The 23,613-nt window shown below is 41.8% G+C and overlaps 1 long non-coding RNA gene across 19 annotated transcripts in view; it reads left to right on the forward strand.

Annotated features, from left to right (window-relative positions):
- The window catches only part of LOC111250380 (uncharacterized), a 65,798-nt gene that overhangs the window by 24,358 nt on the left and 17,827 nt on the right, over positions 1-23,613 (forward strand). For 5 of the 19 annotated variants that reach the window (XR_015326005.1, XR_015326002.1, XR_015326001.1 and 2 more), the window contains 4 exons: positions 1,466-4,312; positions 18,524-18,754; positions 19,839-19,937; positions 20,428-20,521. The exons of 1 other annotated variant lie outside the window; for it this stretch is intronic. This is a non-coding gene — a long non-coding RNA (uncharacterized LOC111250380). Of the gene's footprint in view, positions 1-1,465; positions 4,313-8,665; positions 10,967-11,492; positions 16,024-18,523; positions 18,755-19,838; positions 19,938-20,427; positions 20,522-23,613 lie in introns of those variants that run through there. 13 more of the 19 variants (XR_015326007.1, XR_002673337.2, XR_015326009.1 and 10 more) reach the window with 12 other exon arrangements.

The following is a 23,613-nucleotide window of genomic DNA, read 5'->3' on the forward strand; positions in this document are numbered from 1 at the left end:
GTCGTTTCAGACACCGAAAAGAGAAGCAGGGTACGTATTCACTGCTCACTCCCTTTTATAGTGTTTTGTTTGCTGCTCTTACAGCCGCTCTACTTCTCTCATCAAAATGAGATTCGGGCTTGAGGAGGCAAGACCCAATAACAAAAATGACCACAGATGGCCAGAAACAAAAAGCCGTTGATAAATTATGCTTTCGTAACAATTGTTTCTACTAATGTAAGAAGATAAAAGGCACTAAAAAAAGTGAACGCTTTAGTCCAGTTATGCAACGAAAACTTTGGCCGCCCTGTGTTTTTGTTGTGTTTAAGAGATCAGGTTGGAACGTGGCTGAAATATTGTATCAGTGGATCTATGGTACGCAATGTAGGGCAAGGTAATAAAAAAAAAGCAAAATAAAGTGACGAAACGGCATATGCTTAACTTTTTTAGTTATGCAAAACATATCCCTTTTCTGTAAGTTTAGTAAAGCCCCTGGGTATTGCACTTGATGGGAGCTGTAGTAGATTTGGCAATTAGTAAGAGATAACAGCGTACAATTTGCCATTCATAGCCTTACTACACGCGGTATAGGATCATGTGCAGGAATTTATGTCGACGTGTAGAAAGTCTGCCATGGCTATTTCTAACGTATTTCCAGGTATTATTGAAAGGCCGAACCTTTGGCCTTTTTGCTATTGCTGTCTAAGCTTGTTAGATAGAGACATGCATGGTTTTAGGCATTAAACCGTTGATATAAGGACGCAAAACACAGTATAACAGAGAACTAGCGAGAGCTGAAACAGCCACAGTTAACACAGAATAAGTGAAGAAGGGTAAGCACTCTACCCTAATAATATCGAAGTAATGGATGAACAGCTTAAATAATGCGCATCTCTGCGACTTCATTTGTAGCTGATATCTCATAATAGTTCGCTGATTTCCCTCAATCAAGTGAAAAAAAATTTGCCAAAAGATTTTATGATTTTGACTTGAGCCATGTCAGCTTTGCTGGCCCCTTATGTCTATTTGTCTTCCCATTAGTTGATCAATCAGTACTTTGCCGCTAGCAGATAAAATGCTACAGACTTACTTACGCTAGCCTGCATTATTATTTGTTGGGTCATTGACTATTCACCGTTTCGTATTCATGTCCCCTAGTCGTGTTCTCAATACGTTACCAGGATGTATTCCTTGGCATGAAAGATGTGTGGATAGACTTTTTCTTGATTTACTTTATATTAACAGGACGTACTCGAAGCTTTAAGTATGTTAAACAATAGGCTATGCTAGCATTTATGCACTAGGCCAACTACCAATGTGAAGGGTAGTACAGTTTGGGTACTCAAAATAGCCCTTGCCCGTTCTGATAATGATGCTTCTTCAGGAAAAAGAATAAACATATTAAGGCAGTGACATATGCAAGGGCTATACTATCAGATCGAAGCCATGTTCTTTCACTAAATATTTTTAATGTATTGCATTTCAGGACATATCGCATTTGAGCTTTCAGTTTTCTTATCTTTTGTTGCGAGGAGTGTTCCTTGACATATCGCTACAATGGAGGGTCATATAGTAATTTCCTTTTCCCTGATTGGATTGGATATGGCCATGGCATCATTTTCTGTAATAAAGTCGCTATCAGCTTAGTACTAATGCCGTATAACCTGCATGTCAACTAACAACGGGCTGCATGCGGACATTGCGAATCTAAAAGCGTGACGTTCGGGCAGGCACTCTAAACAAACGTAACGCCCTAATAGTCGTCGACACCGATCCCTGTTTGCCCGCGGGCTCGCTGGTGAAAAAGGTAAAGCATCCGAAACGCTACTACGGTCTGTGTGCATCGCGAAAGCCACTATGTTCTTGAAAGATCTTGCGTCTAAAGACGAATAGAGAGACGCGATCCACTGGAGTAAATTTCTGTCGGGACCCAAATTCCTTATTATCCAAGCGTTGGTGAAACGGGCGACGGATGAACTGAGACGCCAGCAAATGACATATATGACCATGACACGTCCTTTCAGTTTGCTGCGGTAACTGGGTAACGCTGACAAGTGGCTTTGTCCAGTCTATTAAGGTCAGCAACAAAAAAAGAGAACATTTCTCTGCGCAATTGTGTGTCAAATAGGAAGTAGGCAGGAAGGTCTTTTCAGTATTCTGGTACGAAGTTTTCTTTGTCCAACATAGGGGTAAAAAGAAAGCAGGTCTTCCAATCGTTTTAAAAGCAACTTACGTACTATGAACTTCATCAAAACAATAGCTTTCCTGTTACTTGGCCCTCCGAATCTCATTGAGCTGCGCATATCCCCTTCAGTTTGCCCCTTTTAATCCAAAATAATCAAACATAACGTTTATATATATATATGCATTTATGCGGAAAAATGTACAGGTGCAGTTCGGGCCAAAGTAGGAGGTTAATGGTTGGCTCGAAGGAGACTGGTTTCTACTCGTCACCTCCGAGTTCTGAGTGGGGAAGCCAACACAATAGGAGTGTCTTTTCCATTCTTTCTTTGATCTTTTCCATTTGGTCTATGCTACCTTCTTCAAAAAGGACAGCGAATCAGTGGGAGATTATGAAGCCGCGAACATATCTCGAAGTCTCAAATCCTAACGTGATCAATTCGACGTTGTCCTTTATGGGGTTCAGTAGAAATGCGGAAACAAGGGCTTCCAGTAGGCACCATAGTAAAAAGGACGCTGTAAGTCCACGATGTAAGGAGGAATAGAACAGGTCCAACATTTCTATGTAGAAGTTAAAGGTTAACGAGGGCGTCCTATCGCTGACTCGTCATTTACCACTTACACGGATAGAACTGGAGAGGTATAAAGATCGTTATATATAATTAACTATCTGAACTTATGAGTATACGCGTTATATGCCCACATCTACTTCTCCTAGTCGTCTCTCAGTTTCAACTTATATATCTACCATAAATAGTAGTATTCCAAAAACAACAACATACCATCAAAAAAATAATTGTAATTTCATGCTTCGTTGCGTCTATCTCTAACGTATTTAATATGTCCAATGCAAAAAATACCAACGGTATCTAAGCACTCTGAGAAAATGAATCAGGTATTGTCTTATATCAACTTTTTTTATAAACACTATTGCACGAATTGGCTAGATGAAAACGTAATACATTCAAATCGTAGATTTGAAGATTTCTGTCCAAGTTCAGATTTTTCCCCTAATGTATTTGTAACAAAGCGGAATTTAGTAATAATGAATAAAATGATTCAGTGTGTGTGTCAGATTTAGGTGCAACTTAAAGTTTGAGATACGTTCATCTTCAACAAAGTTTACTTTCAGACCAAGTTAAAGTTTCGTTTATGGAAATCATCTAACAAGAAGTTCTCAGCCATCCTATGTGATGTAAAAATAGTACAGCTACGGACAGAAATACGCACACTGCGGGAGCTGACGTTGAAAATAGACGGATTGTCAAACAAGCCATACACTCTCGAGTTATCGGCATATCATTCATCGAAACTCTTTTGACTCGATAAATTTGCTGTTACATGAGTTATGAGCACGTCGGCTATTTCCCGTTGACCGTATAACGATATACACATATGAAAGCAACAGGCCTACGTACGCCTATATAAATGCGGTTAAAGCTTGAATCATCGTTTCACTAACGTCCGTAACTCTACTCTCAGCCATTAAACTTCCGAACCGAAAGCATGAATCACATCGTGATACCCATCCATTATTCGATTTGCCTATTTAGCCATTTTGCGTCATTAGTCTTCGCGAATAATGCTGCGTCATCTGCTAACCCATAATCGTTCCCGCTCAGGACTCGGAACGCTCAGAGAGATAGGATGTGTTAGGGAAAGAGAAAGTAGTCCTATCCTGCTTCTACCTGCGGCTCAGAGCCTTTCCCAGTTAGCTCAGGTATGGAAAGCTTTTCGAGCCTCAGCTGCTTTGCTTGCTGAATTGCATTTGACAAATGAATGAATTCCCGCCCCTGTAGCCCTGCTAAAGCCCTACTTGATTAATGGCCAGAACTCATCTCCTCATCTGACTTCTTGCCGGATCCAACAAAATTGCCAGTAACCTGTCTTTAACCTGCACGAGAGCAATATCTGACCCTTGACATGACCCTCTGACAAGTTGGCGGTTTGTGGCCCAGTCGGTGGTAAAACTAAAACGAACTACTGAATTCTCAGTGGTGTAAGGTAAAAACCCAAGGTAGAGCTGCATAGGAAAGCCTGCTTACGAAGAAGAATGAAGCGTTTCTTAAACACTTGGCTCCGACGGATGCTTCACCTCACTGCCTTTAGTCCGTGGCAAAGAAGGGGTCTCGAAACGGCTTCGCCACCAGAAGTAAGTTATATGTCAGTGACTATCTACCTGATAAACGGGAACTGCCTCTTATAGAAAAAATGCCCAAATTGACCCTAATGCTAGTCATATCCTGGCAGTAATAAGCAGTGATCCCAGGCCAAAACGTGAAGACATGAAAAAGATTAAGAAGCATGCTTCAATAGATGACTTTCTCGGCATCCTTCCTATAGCTAAATGAGTATATAGTAGTATTAAAATGAATTAACTAGTTGTTAGAAGCATGTTTGTGCGTATCTGAGGGCTATATCATTGAAGGGCATCGTCCACGTTGTAGACCGCGCATATCAGTTAATAATGATAAAAGCATGGCAGGGCAAGCAAATAAGAGATAGCGCTAATGGGAAAGATCGCAATAGTTTTTATAGCTTGACCAGAGGGCGCAGTGATGTGTGAACCTTGAAAAAGAACATAGACAGCGTAAAGAAAAAAGCGTATGTATTAGAAAATCACACATTGTACCAATATAAAATGTTCCAGTAACTTGTTCATATACATCGAGTTGCTCCTAACTAATCCAGAACAGTTGTCTGCTTTACGCTATGGTGCTATGTTGTGATTTTACCCATGTAGTTTTACATGGCACACGAGCCAAGCACTCATTAGCGATTAGGAAGTTCACTTGAAGCTCCTTTTTGACGTCTGAAGAACTACCTCCACCAAATATTTTTTAGCAATACTCGGTTTTATATCCGCTTTGCCAGAGTGCCTTTCTCCTGACCGCTCAGAGTATTCAGTGATGCGCCAGGTTCACCTGAACGTAAGCTTTCCTAGTTGCGACGCACTGTTCCCTTCGCATCCGTAACCTGTATTTGTTTTGCGCTCTGCCATCTATTGCGTTGTGATCTGCCAGATTTTTCCATGGAACAATTTGACCATAAGTAATGGATATTCTAGTCAAACATGTTTTTTCTATCACCGAATCATCCAATAATGTCTTTCAAATTCAAGCACCAACAGCAGCTTTAACAGTAGAGCTGCCCGCAATAGTGATTCTACAGGGCGTAAGCATGATACCGACTAATTATAAAAAAATAAAATAAAAATAACCAAACAATAAATCATTACTTGACAGTTCAAAATAGTCTGTCGGCAGACCACCTACCTGGCTTTGCTCCTTGAAGCAAAACTCTGTTGCCTCTGAATTTTTGTCCCTGATCACAAATGCCATTTCTTCCTTGGTGGTAATGAAGGCTTGCCTCGTGTTTCCTTAGCTACAAAAATCGATCTGGTGCTCATGGATTTCGATGGTGCCAAGGCGAAGGTAAAACTCACTTACTATATGCCTGCTTTTCTCCGGTAACCTTACACAATATGAGCTTTAAGCTATGTATGTAATAATGAAATCGATATATTTTTTCGACAGACATTTCTGCAAGCGTGGGCAATATTGCGTGCAGACAGTTAGAATTTAGATCAAGATAAAGTGTATTTAACATATGTATGGTTAATGGCCTTTTAAAGTAGAACTCTAGAGATTTACAGCAGCCTTGGTAAGGGTAGATGAAATGATCCACTATGACACGAATAGACTTCTATTCTATTTAATATCTCAGTTTAACAGTAGAATACCAACTGACCGGCTTTGACAGAGGATCGCCGGGCAAATTTTACCGTGCAATCCTTCACAGTAACGTTGCCTACTACCATGGACTCGCAGCCTACAGTCCCGCAAGTTCGAGCATAAATTATCGTGCCACAACAGCAGAAACAAAAAGAATAAATGAACGATTGAAAATGAGAAGTGAAGACAAAAAGAGAGGAATATAGATCTCGGTGCTACGAGACGACCAGACAAATCAAATCAAGCTCGGCCGACAATGAGCCAAAATATGGCTCAGGCCATTATCACTATGCTATCGGAAACCGTCACTAAATCGAACTTGCTTTTTTATTTGCGCCCTGTCAATACGTAGCCTTGCAGAACGCCAGCTTGAAAGAGCTATCGAAAACGTTCCTGCTGAGGTCCGGAGCGTCCCAAACCCTATATGCTTTGTGCAGACTGAAGAACTGACAAGTAAAAAATCCGAGAGGCACGAATGGGACCAACAAGCAATGTACATGCGTTTTGTTTCCTCTGAACCCTTGTTTTGTACCTTCTGCCTATGTTGGCCTCCAGAACAAGCAAATAACGCAGAGGCGACGCTAGGAATGACGACAGCAGTAGCTGCATTAAATATTTACATGCGGGACGAGTCCTCTATTCTGTGAGCTATTGCGCAGACACCCTAAACCACAGAAGCGGGACAAAAAGGTTCGTTTCATATCAAGACGCCTTCTTTCGACGACAATTCTATCTTGTGCTCGCTCTCGCCTTTTTGTATGTGAATGAGCTGGTGGCTCAGGGGACCTTATGCCGGTACGTTATGGGAACATAGGGCACGGCATCCATCTGAACAGTAGGCTAGATTTTCAGCGGATACTTTACAGGGTCTTGCTGCTGAGCTCCGATCAAAAATGGCTTTTGCAGGAACTCGCTGGCGGGACAGGTAACTGTGTATCTTGTGGGCTGTTCGTACTGTCGCGGTAATAAGTGGGTCACAGACAATTCGGTGCAGAGTCCTGCGTCCTTGCCTCGCGCTAAACAGCTCTAAACTCTAAAACTACAAAGCCTTCTCTTTTTTATGGAGTTTGCCTCTTTAGGCCGAGCTTCCGTCTTTTTTCTCGTCCTCCTTTCAGTGAGTGTCATTTAGGGTTTGGCAAATCTGTCATCGCGTTATAAGAAACACGACTTTGACCGGTGACGGCTGCTCTCTTGCAGCCTTCGAAAAAAACAAGGTAATTCGAAGGCCTCAACTTTATCCCGTCAAATTGCATTTTCTTCCCCCGCTGCCGCAGCGGTAGCTGGTCCAAGAACGCATGGGAATTTTCGAGCTTATCCGTCAACTATTTTTTACCGCTGTTTTCTGTCTATTCGTCTACTTAAAAGGGAAGAATCAAGTTTGCACAGTGCTGTAATTTATCAATGTGTACCGTCTCTTCGTTTGTTTCGTTTTATTTGTATATGGCTCTAAATTTCGTTTCAATTAAATGTATCCATTCACATGTACTACCATGTCTGATTACGGTTTGCTTTTTGATTCAGTGCAATGAGTTCTTTCAAAAATACAAAAACATAAGATATGTACACGTACTGCCTAGCGCCGGCTAGTTGTGATCAATAAAACCAGCAACGTATATACATATGTACATAAAATAGGAGAAAAGAAAGTGAATGCAATTTGTTTCAAATGACGACTGCAGCATCTATTGATAGAATCGTTGAGTAGAGTCGCTTAATCAGATTAAAACACTAATGTCGTCACCTGTGTGACCTTTTCTACATCTGCCTAAAACTAGGCCTCAGAGTCTACTCCGGCTATATTACCCTTTGATTAAATTGAGCTTTGTCTGGGAAAGGCCAAGCGGTGTATGCATGCTAGTGTTTACGCGTAAATGCAAACAGATATAGGGGTGTCCTTTTGGCTCCATATTAAAATGTATCGCTACGATCTGACGTTCTCTTTTCCAATCTCTCTCTGCTCTTAAACGCCTTTCCTGATACAGAAAATTCTGCTGGATAGACCTTCGCAGCGGTACAATGGTTTTTAGTCGAGTACATAGGCCATCGTTAACTTGTGGATAATGTTGCTGCATAGCACGATCAGACTCGATTAAGGGAATAATCTATTAATGTAACGGAGATAACATCAACACGGTAGTTAGATTTACGACAAGATAAAATCCCTGTAAAAAAATGTTAACCTAGCTTTGTTGCTTGGGGCATGCGGTTTAGGAGTACGCGTTAGGTTCAGCTATGAATAATGCACTTGAAATTTACTATTTTCTACATTTAAAACGAACATGTCTATTGAAGAGTTCGCATGACAAGACTAGCCGACAAATATTTGGAATTATTATTCTGTACATATAGTCCTTAAAAAAAGACCCATTAACGGATGTCAAGAAGACTTTACGTTTTGAAGACTAAATCGTATGTACAAATAACAAACGTTTACGTCAAATGCCGTCTAGAAACATGCAAATATGTTTCCTAAAATGTAAAACGTTTTCTTATCGAATTTAACACTACTACCCTAGCATTTCAAATGATGTAGTTGTGTTTTCTTCACTCGTCAATGCTTCTGATCACGTTACTTTATAGTGCCATTATTCTCTTTATGTGTCACCTGCCTTCAGTAGCTTACCCAGTACCAACGAATAAATTTTTGTCAATAGAACCCGTTCCGACGTTGTTGCAGCATATCTCTGTGGATGGCAAGACCCAGCACGACAACTATGAACTGCATAGTGATTTGTACTGAAAAATCTAGAGGTCAATATATTTGTTTCTAGGACATTACCGTGTGCGCTTCGCGGGAGTCTCGGCCTTTAGGAATTCCCTAATGCCATAACAATAACAATTTCAGCAGCGCTGTCAGAAATAAAAGCCAAGTCGATCGCTTCCTCAACTCAGAATCGCCCACATTTCAGCGCAGTTAAACCAAGTGAAGTGCCCCCATTTCGAACCGTATTGATGACATCCATTCGTAGCATGCCAAAGCGGTAAATTGTCGTGCGCTTGTTACCACCGCTCGGTTTTTCAGAAACCAATCCTTTCGAAAAGCTCAAGACCCCATCGCGAGCCCCGAGACGTGAAGAAAAAAAGCCTTTACACTTGTCATTCAAAGAAGGACAGCTTAAGGTCAAAGTGACGAAAGCATATCCAGTCGCATTCAGTCCATAACATATCTACACGCGTAAGTCTAACTGTCATTGAAGTGAAGAAAAAAAAAAAGTTTCGACATAGGCGATTAGACAAGGCATGTAAGCGCTTACCTTATAGAACATGAGACTTTAAAATTAAAAAACTACCTACGTGGCTTGCCACCTATATCGACTTAAATCTAGCGGTGCACTACGCACGAACAAAACCCCGGAAGAACCTGTTGACATGAAACGTGTTTGAGAACTACTATTTTTGGAAAAGCGTCCAGGAAGACTGGCAGCAAGTAAGCCATCTTTATTTGTGTTGCTCTATGACATCTAGATTACTACTGATGCTCAATAGATAGGACAAGTAAGGTCAGCAGAAGTATCCTTGGTTTCAAACATTTTTGGCTGTGTCCCTATACCAGGAGCCACCTACTGCTACCTTGATATCTTGAGACACTTGAAGGTCGCCGTAGACGGCGTCTAACCCTAGGACTGCGCTGCATTGCTTGTCAAGCACTTAAAAATCAGGCCAAGGAGTATAGCTAAAAGGGGTGATTCCGAGGAAGTGTTGTCAATGGCATGCCATTCACGATACAATTGTAGCTGCGATAGTATTCCACGGCAGGAGAACTACCGATAACTACAACGTTTTCTCGTGCCTCCACGCACTAAACCTACTGACTGACAAGAATTTCGACCCTCTGCCAACCCGGAGATGAATGGGTGTAATGTTTCTTGAGGACATTTCATTCGTATGAAAATGAACCGCTGTACATGTACGTCCATGGTGTCCTGCCATGGCATGCCATTAGGGTAAATGCTGGAGGAGGCAGTTTCAACCGCAGTAAAATCGACATAAGTGTGTATCAGCACAGAACAGCATGGAACCAGGACAACATGGCAAGTCAGAAGAAGAGAAAAAAGGTGGGAGGCCATCCTGCTGAAAGGTCAAATGAGAACAATTGCGTCTCATCCTCATTACGATAGCAACGCAGCTACAGCAACGATACAAGACGGATGTGATTTTTCTCCACGTAGAGATGTCGCTTGCGACGTGAGCGGTTCCCTCAGCGCTAGGAGAGGCGAAGATGTGATGAGTTCAACATGCAATAAACTGGCGCATGCGATGGCGAAATTTTACGAAAGTTACGAACTTGTATCAAGAACAAAGGTTTTTGAAACTAAGGCTGGTGGAAATGATAGAAGCTACAGGAAATAAGAATGCCATTAGGAAAAAAGTCCATCTTCTCTAACCATATAGAGAACTTTAAGTGAAACGCATGCTTTGCAGGTATAAGAGCGACAGGCATGAGTTCGAGAGAGGCAACATTATTTATCTTTGAAATTACTATTCTTATGGTTGTTATTGTTTTCGATGATGTAACAGCTCTAGCAACAGATCGCGTGCACTGAACACACTTGGATAGTACTGGGCAAATTGAGTTTCTACTGTTATCGCAGATAGGTGTCGAGTAATAGCTCTGCAACGGCAGCCAATCATTTGTTGATATCATTCAGGGTCGCTATACTATTAAAGTGTATTTGAAAGTCTTGATATCATGCAAAATATCACATATGTGAAACGTACTAAGTAGAAATACGGTGGCCTATCACTATTTACTGCGTTCGCAAATTAAAAAAGAAGAATATAATCTAATCAATTTGAGTTTAACGTTTGAAACGGCCAGCGTAACTCCTAAATCGGTTGACAGGAAAACGCTGTTACTCTAATAACCATAATCTTTCGTTTCAGCTATGTAATTTGCCGGCATACTTATAATATTCTTCACTAGGTAAGATCTTATTGACAGCAGAGTGGCATCAAAATGCTAGCAGCACAGAAGAAAGATACGAGACTTGCCATTTTCACATATAATCTTAAAAATATGGAAAAAGTAGACAAGCGAAGCCTTTAGTAAAGCTGATAAAACAAACCTCTAAGTGACCCGTATTCTTTTTCTTGTCTGATTCGTCTTTATTTACCGCATTGGCACTTCGGTGACATGTGCGTGACAGAAATGCACCTACAGTCGATTTAGCAAGCGTGCAGCAACGATAGTTTCCCTCGAAAGAAATTCTGTGGAATCTAATTTAGCAACTTTCCATTAAGTTTCTTAGTTTCACTTGCTCATCATGAGTGTTAAATAACTTAAGCGGTTTATGCCCACTGTGCTTAGCTCATATGAAAGGAAGAGTGGGCGGTGGTTTTTTTGCTGGCCTTAGACGGCATTCGCCTTCCAAACCCACTTACACCCTAAGAAAATAACTCTAAGAAAACAGGAAAAGAAGTTTTTGGCGAAACTCCGAACGTTGACAGAAGAGACAAATACTTTATTAACCATGGAAAAACCCTTCTAGTCAAGTGGTGGCTGAGAGTCTTTACAACCTGTTTTTTATTCTATTTTCAGTCTGTTTTTTTCTCTGCAGTTGTTTTCTGATTTTATCATACGGTATTTTATGTCTACAGCCTGTGCCACTACCCCCACAGTGTACAGTCGAAGTGGGAAAGTCTTCAGGGCGGATACGCGTGTGTTCATCGCTGTCGATGAACCCGGGCAAGGAGAAAGCCTCAACAGCGCTTGGCGGACAAGTCCAAGAGTCTGATAGAAAAAATGTGTCCATCCTATACCACCGTATATACACACCATATATTCTATTGCCGTGATATATCCAAGGTGCTAGACATGGTAGAGCTTAAGAGGCTCGGGAATGCCGGCCGCCTAGCGGACAGGGCGGCGCCAAGGAGGAAGATAAAGTGGCCATAGCAAAGTAACAATAGATGGCAAACGCAGTGTCGTCAACTAGGGAATCGAGAACGAGAAAAGGAATTGGGCTTTTCTACGGGGGCCTTTTTCATCTTCAGATAAAAGAAAGGCGCACAGCATCCGAGCAACACGCGCGGCCAAGCCGTTGCAAAACTGCTAGTTCTTCTTCAGGATGCTGAAGGCGAGCGCAGAAATAGCAGACCTGCCCTTGAAGTACGCTATGTATCGCAGCAAAATATGGGCGAAAAGGCAACGATACTTGGTCAGACGGGCAGAAAAACGCGGATGAGAATACAGAAGGGTCTTATGAAGCCTTTTGCTGCTGCTACTCTAGTCCCCACTATTTTAGAAAAGCCAGATGGGGAAAAGACAAGAAACCAAAAAGCGCAGGGCGTCCGCTAATGTACAGTTTGTGTGAGTAAAGAATAGAGAGAGGTTATGGGATATGGAGGCGGACCGAACAACGTAAAAATGTTGACACCTCCGCATGAAAAAATGGGTCATTTTAAAGGAGCCGACAACCGTAGATAAACGTAACGGCGAGAGCAAGTAACACGAACGAAGTGACTCAGTGATGTCGACTTCGTAGACAACGTAGAGCAGCGGCAGTGTGGTCACTGTGGCTACTGCTAGTGACAAAAGAGAAACGAAATCAACGTCAACGGGCGCCTGTTAAAGACTGCGACCGGCTCCGGCTCGCAAATCTGTAAAGGATCAATGCGCGCAAACGTAAAGAAGGAAAAATTATGGCAAAGAAGATGCGTCCGTACAGCAGAAAACAGCAGCAAGTAGACCCGCGGCAGCAAGGCTAAAAAATTGGGTAGGAACAGCAAACAAGAAATATAGTAAAATGAGAAAAGGGTGGCATAGCAACACTGGACAGAAGCGAGGCTATTTTATTAGGGCAGTGTGGGACGCTGCGACATCTCGCCGTGTGGAGAACTTAGTCGGCTAAAAGGCAGTGGTTTTCTTGTTGGAGAAAAGGGTTAGGGAAACGCAGTAGGTAGTTGTTTTCATGGGTACTCGTAAAGGTTGTATGGGGATCCCCCGCGCATCACCAACGATAGTGCCACGAAAAGGGGTCATGCAAAAGAGCCTGCTAAGTAAGTATTTCCCCACTTCGGTATGAAGGATACTGCTAACGTGTCAGTCGTTGTTCGCAGCACGGACAAGTGGCATCGTGCTGGTCAGCAAGAAATGTTATCTTGTTTTACGGTTAGGTAGTTGTCAGCTTCTACAGAGTAAATCAACGTCACGGAAGCGTCCGTATGAGCGGTTGCGACATCCTTTTCGTCGCTGTTCACAACGAAGAGCATGAAGGTCCTAAGGCAGATCGATACTAAGGCTAGGGAGGTTTCACAAGGGTTGAACACTTTTATTAGATATTAAAAATTCTAGTGTAGAACAATGATAACGAAACGATAAGTTAGCTTTTAAATGAAGCTGTAAATTTACATAACTGCATTTCATACATTTGAGCCTATCTTATTTCTGTAGCTACAGCCAGTATCTAGTTGTAAGACGACGAACTTGACTCATTCACAAATTGAAATATCTTTTCGTCCGATTTTGGACCAAGACTGTCTCCCAAATTTCTTAGCTAACTTATGACCAACGCATTATTAAAGGCGTCGTCTTTAGAACTTGTTGCTTTAATTTTAATTAATCGTTATTTAAATATGTTTGAGCTCAATAAAATGCGTTGATAAGTGTACCATGTTTAGACTCAAGAGCTTAACGAGGCGCATATTATTGCCCACGCTAGAAATTTATTATTTGTCCTTAAATCACTCTAAAAATGTCTTAAATCACTAAAGGACACTCAATAATAGCTGTTTATGGTAGCTATAAGGATCTTAGTCTTGCAAAATATTGAACCCAGTTCGGTCGCTTCTTAAATATAAATAGAAAGAAAAAACAAGGTTCAGTCCTAATCCTAACCTAGCTCGCTTTTCGTTTTGTGTGAAAGACCTAAGACTGCAAAATTCTTTTTCGCTTTTTTTGTGACTGGCGTTTGCCACATGAGGTAATAGCAAGTTAAAGCCCAGCTCGCATATAATATGGCACGTGGGATCCATTTTCCCGGTATATCGATATTATCGTAGCAAAAATAAAAACATTTTGCTTAGATATTTTTGCATAGACTCATATGCATCTTAATACACACATTATGTCTATTTGCTTAAAATTGCGCATTTAGACATTCTGCTAGCAAATAAATTTTTCCAAACTAACACTGTCTTAGCCGATACAAACGACCTTCACCGACTGCATTTCTGACTCTTTGCCGTTTTGTGCCCCTTTTACGTTCCTTTTCACTGTACTTTCCTGTTATACTCCCGGTTTACAAGAGCCGAAAACGACGCTGCGAGACGGTTCATCCCAATGACCTTATTTGACAGGGAGTGTTTCCTCACATCAGTGTCGGATAGAGAGCTCTGGACGGCTAGACGTGGTTGACACGCCTTGGCCCCTAGGCGCCTAGACGTGGCTGTCACGCCTTGGCCTCAAAACGCCTAGACGTGGGTGTCATGCCTTGGCCCCTAGACTTGGTTGTCACGCTTTGGCTTCTGAGCAATGGAATTCAAGACGCCGTCGTTGGTTTTCACCATTTCAATGCGGCCCGACCTCAGACTATCACAACCCTTATGTGTCGAGTTTTACGTCCGGTATTGCCGATAGGCATTCTATCAGACGGCTGGCTCCCGGTACGAAACGAAGTCTGGCTATTCTCGGATTCAAACCTGGAAAATGCGTCCTTAATATTAACAGGCGAATATGTTTCCTACTAAGCTATCACGGGTACAGACTATTAAATGTCCCATAGTCTCCACCTATGCAAGGTTATGCATACGGTATATGTGCGTATATATTGAGAGGTCTTATATCTCGTGTTAGCGAACGTCTCATGATTGCACTTGTGGTGAAAATCCTACAACTGTATAGGATATGTTTTCTGTTATAAATTCGATATCAGTTTATGAATGAACGTTATTATACAGAACTATACGTTTTACATGGGGGGTGTCAAGGAGCTGAAACTAAGTCTATGTTTCACATGGCGAAGAGGAAAATTGGCAATATGAAGTTAATCTATAATCGGCTGATCAGGCCAGAGATGTTAATTCGAATGCAGAGGATTCAACAAACATGAAAACACCAGATCGATAAATCTTCTGCATCTAATATGTACGCTTTGTGTGATCACGAAAACTTTCTGATGTAAGATATAATTTACGACGATTTTCCGACCTTGCTACATTTTCGGCGCATTACGCGATTACGGCAGGTCTGGTTAAGCATCGCACATAAGCACACAGAGATAATGATGCAGCGTGTCCAACAGACCGTAAGATCGTATATAGCAACAACACGTATTAAAAGGAACGTTGGATTACTTACTTGGAAGTCATTGGATTGTTTTTTTAAATAGAATTATAAAATAACACGAGAGCTTTTCTTTGTTATGAAGATCCTCACTTTTATTTAGGTCACTAACAAATTTAGCGCTGGTCTGATTATCTTTTCCGGGCTTACCTAGCTTTCTCTACGACTCGTTACTTTTAGAATTCCATTTCCACCCACACATATTGTTATGCTAGCATAACGGACGACGTCCCCGTCCATTTTCTCAAAGATTTACCTAAACCGACCAATCGGATACAGGAGTTAGTTGTTGGATAAACTATTCGTCTATGATCGCAGAATCCACGTGTTAGACAGCGGAATCAGACTCCTTCCAAAAGGGAACGTGGAAAAAACTTACTTGCAACGATACTCATATGATATTAATACCAACTTTCAATGCATTGGGATGAGATGAGATAATATTATATTAGGCACGATAACTCGATAAAAATGTGTCAATTTTTGCAATACTGTGTGTCTTTTAACACGCAACCACTTATCTCAACGTAACAAAAACAGGGACGAGGGGTAGAGCGACTGCGCGACCGATAGCCATTGTAGCCATATTGCTATTGTATTTAATAGGAGCAAGGCGGGTTTTGTCCTGCTGAAATTTCATCCTTTGTATTGTCCTCCAAATTTGTCCTGCTAGAGGCCGTCATAATCAAAATATTCGTTTTCAGCGTTTGGTTGTTGGTAAACTTAATAAGAGGTAAACTATTGTGTTATAAAAAGTGATCATTGCTTTTCTCTTCAGATAAATAGTAATAGACAGGATACTAAAAATCACTTATTATATTGTGAATAAACTGAGTGTCAATAAGAGCGGTGGTGCGTTTTTTTGGTATTACAATAAAAGCATCCGATCCTACCACTAGGTACTATAGTTTCAAAAGTGTCTCTGTGCGCGGCGTCGAACCTAGATCTCGTTGGTTATTCTCAAGTATAGTAGAGAAAGCCCTGCCATTACACCATTACGTGTAAACACTCTTCGTTATTATTATCATGTTAATAAACGAAAAGGGTACTGTTAACTTTCTTCCTAGAAGAATTCTCGCAACTACTTCTTCAGTATGGTCGCAGAAACTTGATCCTTTATAACGGGGTAGTTACCTCTCTACTGATTAAAATACTAAGGGGAGTATGTTTTCTCATACAGTGCATTTCTCTATAATCATACTTAACGCGTTTCTGTTATATGAAGACAGTTATCGAACCACAGATTTTACATTAGTACTGGATTATCTCAGAGACCGTCTTGCTTTAATATTCCCAAAAGGTTTTTTTTTTTTTACCATAATAGCGTATGCTCACCAATAATTCTAGGTCTGAGCCAGTTTTTCTTTGCTAGGCCTTGTAAGATCCTCTTCCTCCGCTAGCTATCCGCGTTGACTCTAGAAGCGCCTTTTTCGCAAGTGTGTTATTTACCATCACCCTTTGTTCAGCCGTTTGGGGCGCTGTGTTGGCTTATAGATGGGTAGAGATTTGTCAAGGATGGTTTGTTGTATTTGCTTGGCCAATAGGTGGGGCGCACTGCGTTTTGGGTCGCAAGAACATGATAATACCACAGTGGGTTATTCGACCGGCCGCTGCCCTTGTGTACCGGCAAACTAGGCAATACTATCGGGCACCGCAGCTATCTATCGATGCTTATGATTCCTTTGATTAAGTGCCCCGGAGTATGTGCGTCGTTATACCAAGAAAGGGCTTTTCTCCTTTCCTCTCCATTCTCCCATACAAAACATATCTACACAGTGGAACCGAAACGTAGCTAGTCGTCCAAACATTCCTCGATGCCCCCAGCACTTCAATCCCTAGCTCGATTCGGCTTTGAAATCAACTTCGAAAATGTCGACGTTACAGCTTGAATGATCTCAAATCCTCAGTGGTCTTAAGGAAATTGAGCTGGACTTTGCGAAATTCGCGGATGATTGACTTTTGTATTAACCAGGGCAGGCGGAAAAGCACGAGGTCGTTGATCACTTGTCTTGCCTTGCGTCTCGTATGCAGGCCATTTCTTTTGGAATTGTCGGGGTATTCAGAATGGTCCAATCCAGTTGGATTGTGACGGCTCCTATAGCACGTAATCGCAAACGGCCTTTGTCCTAAAATCCTGGCATCCGTACACAATTTTATTAAATCCCCATGCTGCACTAGCTTGTCTGCTATATCGTGTCAGAATTTTTAGACATGTCCTCATGGTTGACTTCGCCATCCGAACTCGGGCTGGAAACTTCGATACAAGTTGAGAAATCTAAGGACACATTAATAGAAACTGAGTAGTATATTAATAGTGCAGCCGTGCGATGTAATGTAAAAACCGAGTTCTGAAACTATAAATTGTATTCTAAGGGTTTTCGGTAGCAGAAGGAAATCAATACGGGAAGTCCTATGTGTTCTGATGACCCCTTTAATTATAGTGATACGTGCGGGTTTGTATGGGTACTATATGCAATCATTTTCCCCATCGAAATAAGAATGAAAAATTAGCTTATGTGCTGACAACTTCATAATACTTTTCGTGCAAAAATATTATTTGCATATTATTAGCATAATTATTCCGTTTTTGTTATTTCGACAGTTATTTAGTTAACAATTCTTTCGTTGTATCCATAAATAAGTGATGATAGAATTTTTTGATCAAGACAGACATCGGCAATACCGGGACTATCACACCAAATAGATTTTGCTTGGGAACGGTACTTGGTACATTACATACGGTACTACACAATCTCTACACATGTGAAGCTGACCGTCCCGACATCAGTAGTTCGTGCCTGTTATAGTGGCAAACAACGCCGCATTTTCAACAGTAATCGACACGTATGCAGATCCCTGAGGAAACGTCTTAAAGCGCCAGGAGTACACTGATCGTACCCCGTGCGCGATCCGTGTAATTTTATTAAGCTGATTTCTTACTAATAACGACAGGCTTCGTTCTTCATACCAATACGCCCAGGTTAATAAGTGCGTTACCTTGAAACGGGAATTCCGCCTTCTGCTGTTTGACCCAGGTTGGTCTTGGTAACATGCAGTAGCAGAATTATGTAAAAAAAAAATAGCTAGAATACAACGATCCATATCTGGTAGGGCAGTTGTTCTTCGAGTTCCGATTCCCTCTAACGACTCAGATTCAGCACGAAATTTGTTTTGTCAGTCAAAGCTCGTAATTTCTAACACAATACAAGCAGAAATAACATCCCGGTCCTGCTATGAGTGACCTATCGCCCTATATTGGCTTTCTAGTGCAAATAAGCAACGGGAGCATGAGAAGATGTTGTAGAGTGCATTCACTTTACTATTGTGTTCTCGCCTTCTTTCACAGACAAATACTGTTATCATTACAACCGCTCGATGACCGCGCCGACTACCGCTGTTGCTGCTTCTGCTGGCCAACAATAATAGTAATGACGACATGGAGTTAGAACTGGCACCTTCGATGAGCTCCTTCGAGACGTTCTGCTTTTGGTTCCGCTGTTAAAGCCACTTCTATTGCGGTGAAGCGACCTAATCAAGGCAGCCAAAATAGCGGCCGACGACCGCAGGGAGTTGGAGAGTGAGTTCGAGTCGAAAACGTCTGCTGCTATTGCTGTAGCTCTTGTTGCTATTCCTTTCCTCATTTTGTCACTTTTTAAATGCTCCAGCGAAGGGACAAGGACGTCTACGCTTCAAAAAGATGCAAACCTATTCTCTCCCAACTAACGTCTCCCAACGTCTTGTATTTGTAAACGCGAGCGAGCTGCTGTTTGTCGTCTGCTATTGACTGGAGTGGTAACTGTAACAGGCTGACGCAGCATAACTATGTTGGAAAAAGAGAGTTAAAAATAGCCGTTCCAATAATTGGGAGGTACATTCGAAAGTTTTTTTCTTTCGATGACCACTTGCCGTGATGGTGCAGTGGTAACGTGTTTGCCAACGAAAGTTGGAAAGATATGAAATGACGTAGGTACACGCTTCGTTTCGTGCTACCAGCCAACCGTCCAAAGCGATGCTTAACTAACATCGTAGCACCGGCTGCGAAAATCGAAACACCTCCCAAAGAGCCGCACAAACGGGCATTTTCTGTAATGGGCTTGGGTCTATTCTAGGCGAAGTATACGTTGGCTCCTACAATTTTAAAGCGCGTGGAAAAGAAATTTAGACATAATGAACAAGCTGGTCCAGCTAGTACAAGTTCATGCCAGTCGTTTATCAACACGTTAAGCGAAATAAATGCAATCAGTTTACGCGATGATTCATGTAACTTAATGAGCCGCAAGATAGACATGTGCGGAGAGGTCACGAAAGGTTAAAGAATCGCTGAAAATTTTTTGTCCACAATTGCGTGCGACCTACCGCAGATGCTCCTTTTTTCCCTAGTGTTGAAGAGTAGAGCCTTATGTCCTTCACTCCGAAATAGCCCGTGTTTCGGACATAGAAGACAAACGCGCAAACAAACCAAAAAGTCAGTACTCATCAAACGGAACAGAAAGCCAAAAGGATAGAGGGGAAAAAAGCACAGTGAGAGTCTATATAAAGGGATGAGAGAATAGCGAGATCAAAACTGAAACGAATGGAACGATGCCTCAGGGCAAGGCAAGCTAATAAATAATAAAGTTATTTACGGGTGCATTATGTAGTCATTTTTTTTTTCATTCCAGCCGGGTGCCGTTAACGAAGTTGTAATAACACAGGGTTGCCGATAACCAGGAATCGTTGTAGCAGAAAAAGAGATTCTCGGTGATGCGTTTCGTCGCGAGGTAACTTTATCGTAGCCTCTATGCAGCCCTCTATGAAGTAATGCGATTAGAAAAAATTGCCATTGAAGGCATGTGCTAATCAATTTTGTGCAACAGTTAGTTCGCTTAGAAAATAATGTATGTTAAAACAATATATATATATACAAGAAATATATAAAATATTTAGACACACAGACGCGTAGCGAAGTTCAAGTATGGTTCACAATGTAGAGTCAGCGATGGGCGCTAGTAGCCAGTATATATCTATATTATAATACAATTCTCGACACTCTAGAGAGTATTCATAACAGTGCCATGTTGCCCAATCAACAAAGTATGGGAAAGTAGGATTAGCCAAAATTCAAGTTTCTTTAGATCGCCTTGCTGATACACTGTGCGGCCAGGTACATTTAAACTTTGCGATTGTTACGCACCGTTTGCTGGCGGTTCTCGTATTGTCCGGGTTTGATAAAGACGAATCGGGACTTTAACGGTTAGTCTTTCAATTTAGTTTCGCGGGCCGACACGCCGACCGATTATACCTAAAACTGGATCGGACGTGGAGACGTGGCCGGGATAAACTGAGCATCACCTCAACTTGGCATGTATGTTTGTTTTGTAGTACTCTGTTTTTGGAACATTGGTAATCCTTGCCAAGGCAAGCACAAATATGCATTTTAACCGTGTATTCGATGAGGTTTATTCTAATGCTATGAATGACGGGCTTCGCGGCAGCTATAATGGACCGATATTTGAATGGATGTATAGATGAACACCTTGGTGACGCCATAAGTTAGATTTTCTTGTCCTTCTTTTAGCATGCCCGGATTGCACAGGCACACATATGTGATAACAAGATCAGCTTATCGTCACGGAAAAACAAACAATAGTAGCAACATGCATGTTTAACTTTAGATGAGATTTATTACGGCCTTTTGGCTACCAATTTGTTTAAGTATTATAAAGGCTAAGGCAAAAATCTCTCAAAAAAGGTTTGAAAGTCTATAGTCCGCCCCATATTTATAAATATATACATATATGTACACACATATGCTGTACACTCGAGAGAAAAATGGTCACAATCTTATTTTATTCTGTAACATTTCTGTTCCACTTGTATGATTTTTCATTTTTTTCTCCCATCTTTTTTTGTTGTAATGCACCAACAAAACATGTTGCCAACCTGTAGAAAAGTCCACGTGGGCTTCAAGCAGAAGATTCCACGTTTCATTCTAATGCTCTTGTGATACTGGGGTACGTTGACCGGCATGAGACGTTTTGGTCACTTGCATATTAACACCCTGCCTCGCCTTGACGTGGTGCCTCATCAAGGTACGCGTCAAAACTCATTACATGATATGCCGTTATGCGCGCCAATATTACTCCCTGCGAGGTTTGCCGTGTGCTTCAGGTGTGTAACTGGCCTGACTGTCAGAGAAATGCGAATACACTTACGCATCAGTCGACGATATATATAAGCCACGAGCTTAGCACACGGGGGTGTCCGCGACGGCCGTCCACTGCTGACAACTAGATAAGTAGATATGATCGATGCCTTATCGCTTGCCCGCTTCCGTCAACGATGACGTTGTTTCTATGGGGAGGCAGATAGTGGGGCGAGCTTTACACGCTAGTAGACATCGCTGTGCGAAGGCTGTGCCGGTAGAGCCTGAAAAATGATTTGGTAATCACGCTAGCACTCAGTAGTGTAGATCTCTCAGCGGAGGAATACAGTGGCAGGGTGGCTACTCATTTGTTGCCTCATGATAGCGAGATCATTTGATCGGGGCATCGAATCGGCACAATATATCACACTGCGTAATCGAAGCGCATAAGCCAGAAGACGAGTAAAATGGCTGCACATAAATCAGGCTCGTACATATATGATGACGAACTTTCATATTAGGCATGCGGCCGGTACTTTTTTTCAGGGTCTCGTCTAATTTATGCAACTGAGTGACGCGACGTACCTTTAAGGCTCAATAGAATTATAAACGGCTGACGCAAATGTAGCACTTAGTAGGTATAAAATTCGCTTTAAATGAACATAATTAAACGTTGATTGTGGATAAAATAGCTTGTGGATTGCAGTTTTCGATGGACTTCCTCATCAGTGTGACTGTAAAAGATATAACAGTGAAATGACAGTTTTCAGACGCATCATCTCATGTTTACGCTATAAATTGAATAGAGCTCAACAGGGCAGGCTCAGAAGCTTTGATAATTTCTATCAAATGTCTCTGCCAAAATATATACAAACGTTGGTAGAACCAGACTGCAAAGGATGTGGTTCAACGTTAACTTATTTAACAAAATAATAAAGTACAAATTTACAAGCTGGAACGGCTAATTGTATATTAAATTACAAATTTGGTAACGGGACCAAGATCTCTTGTTAGCACTATTACTAGGATCGGATTTTCCTTAGGTGCATTTAATGGCCATCGACGAGTCGTACATAATTGTCGACGTATAGCAACTTCCTTTTCGGCTTCTAAAATCAGCTCGATGCATCTATGGACACCACGTTTCTAAACATATTCAACTTAACCTTTTGCAGTACCCAATGGTTCATTCTATGCCAACGACGACAGTGCTTGTTTTGCGCCCATGTATTAGCACACCACAACTGTTCATTGCTATTCCATTATATTCAAACTATAAAGAGAAAAAACAAGCCCCCATGGAGGTTTGTCATAGAGTTTTTAGTCATCTACCTTATATCTCAAACGTACTATATGCCTATGCTCTCCTTTCATCTAAGCTCTTCTGAATATATAAAAAAAAACTGACTAGTATCGTTGCTGTTGTGGCCTTCGCCGCCACCACTACGTCCGCAACGAAGCAAGAAGGTCGCTACCATAACAGCATCGTATGGGTAATGAAGGACCGAAGCCCGCCACCCTATTCGACTGCTGTTGGTTACCCATCGTATCTTGCCGTCGTGTATTTTTTCCTGTTAAAAACTGCTCCATCCTATCCGCCTGTCACTTTAAGTCGCCTCGAGCGCTATATGCACCCTCGCGTGGCGCTATGCAGAGTTTTCCGTCGTTGGCGCATCGTCGGTTCGTTTCAGCTTCCCACGGGTGCTGTATCGGCAAAAAAAAAGACGACGATGTGGCTATGATAGGACGGTTACGCTAGTCACAGCGCAATCGACAGCATCTATGGTTGTGATGAAGGGTGCAACTACGCCCTTCCATGGCATTACTTCCGCAACTTCGGCACCCCCCTCTTCTTGCTGTGTAATGGCTGTCATAATAACAGCCACGCTTTGCTCGGCGAACAAGAACGTTTGCAAGCGCTACGGTACCCACGCCTTAGGACGCTACCGATTTCGCTAGTTCTACACTATACTGCATACTAGTCTATGTACAGTGCTCAAATTACTATATTGAGCGATGACAGCAACACCGTCAACAATAATAGCCATTGCTACATCTGCTGCCACTACCAATACTCGGATAAGGCCTCTATATTTTTCCAATGAGAAGAACACCTGAGGAGATTGGAACGCCGATAGCTGGCAGGTCAGAGATTATTTAGGGACACGTAGTGGTCTACGTTCTAACAAAGGCATAGACAGACTTCGTTTTACGTCGCGAACGAAGTGTCTGATGGACGGCGATACCGGATTCGAAACATAGAGGTCAGAGACTCCAAAAGGAAACAGAACAAAGACAGAGGATCCGCAGGT

The sequence above is a fragment of the Varroa destructor genome, unplaced genomic scaffold, assembly GCF_002443255.2.
Source record: "Varroa destructor unplaced genomic scaffold, Vdes_3.0 BEIS01000004.1, whole genome shotgun sequence".
Lineage (NCBI taxonomy): Eukaryota > Metazoa > Arthropoda > Arachnida > Mesostigmata > Varroidae > Varroa > Varroa destructor.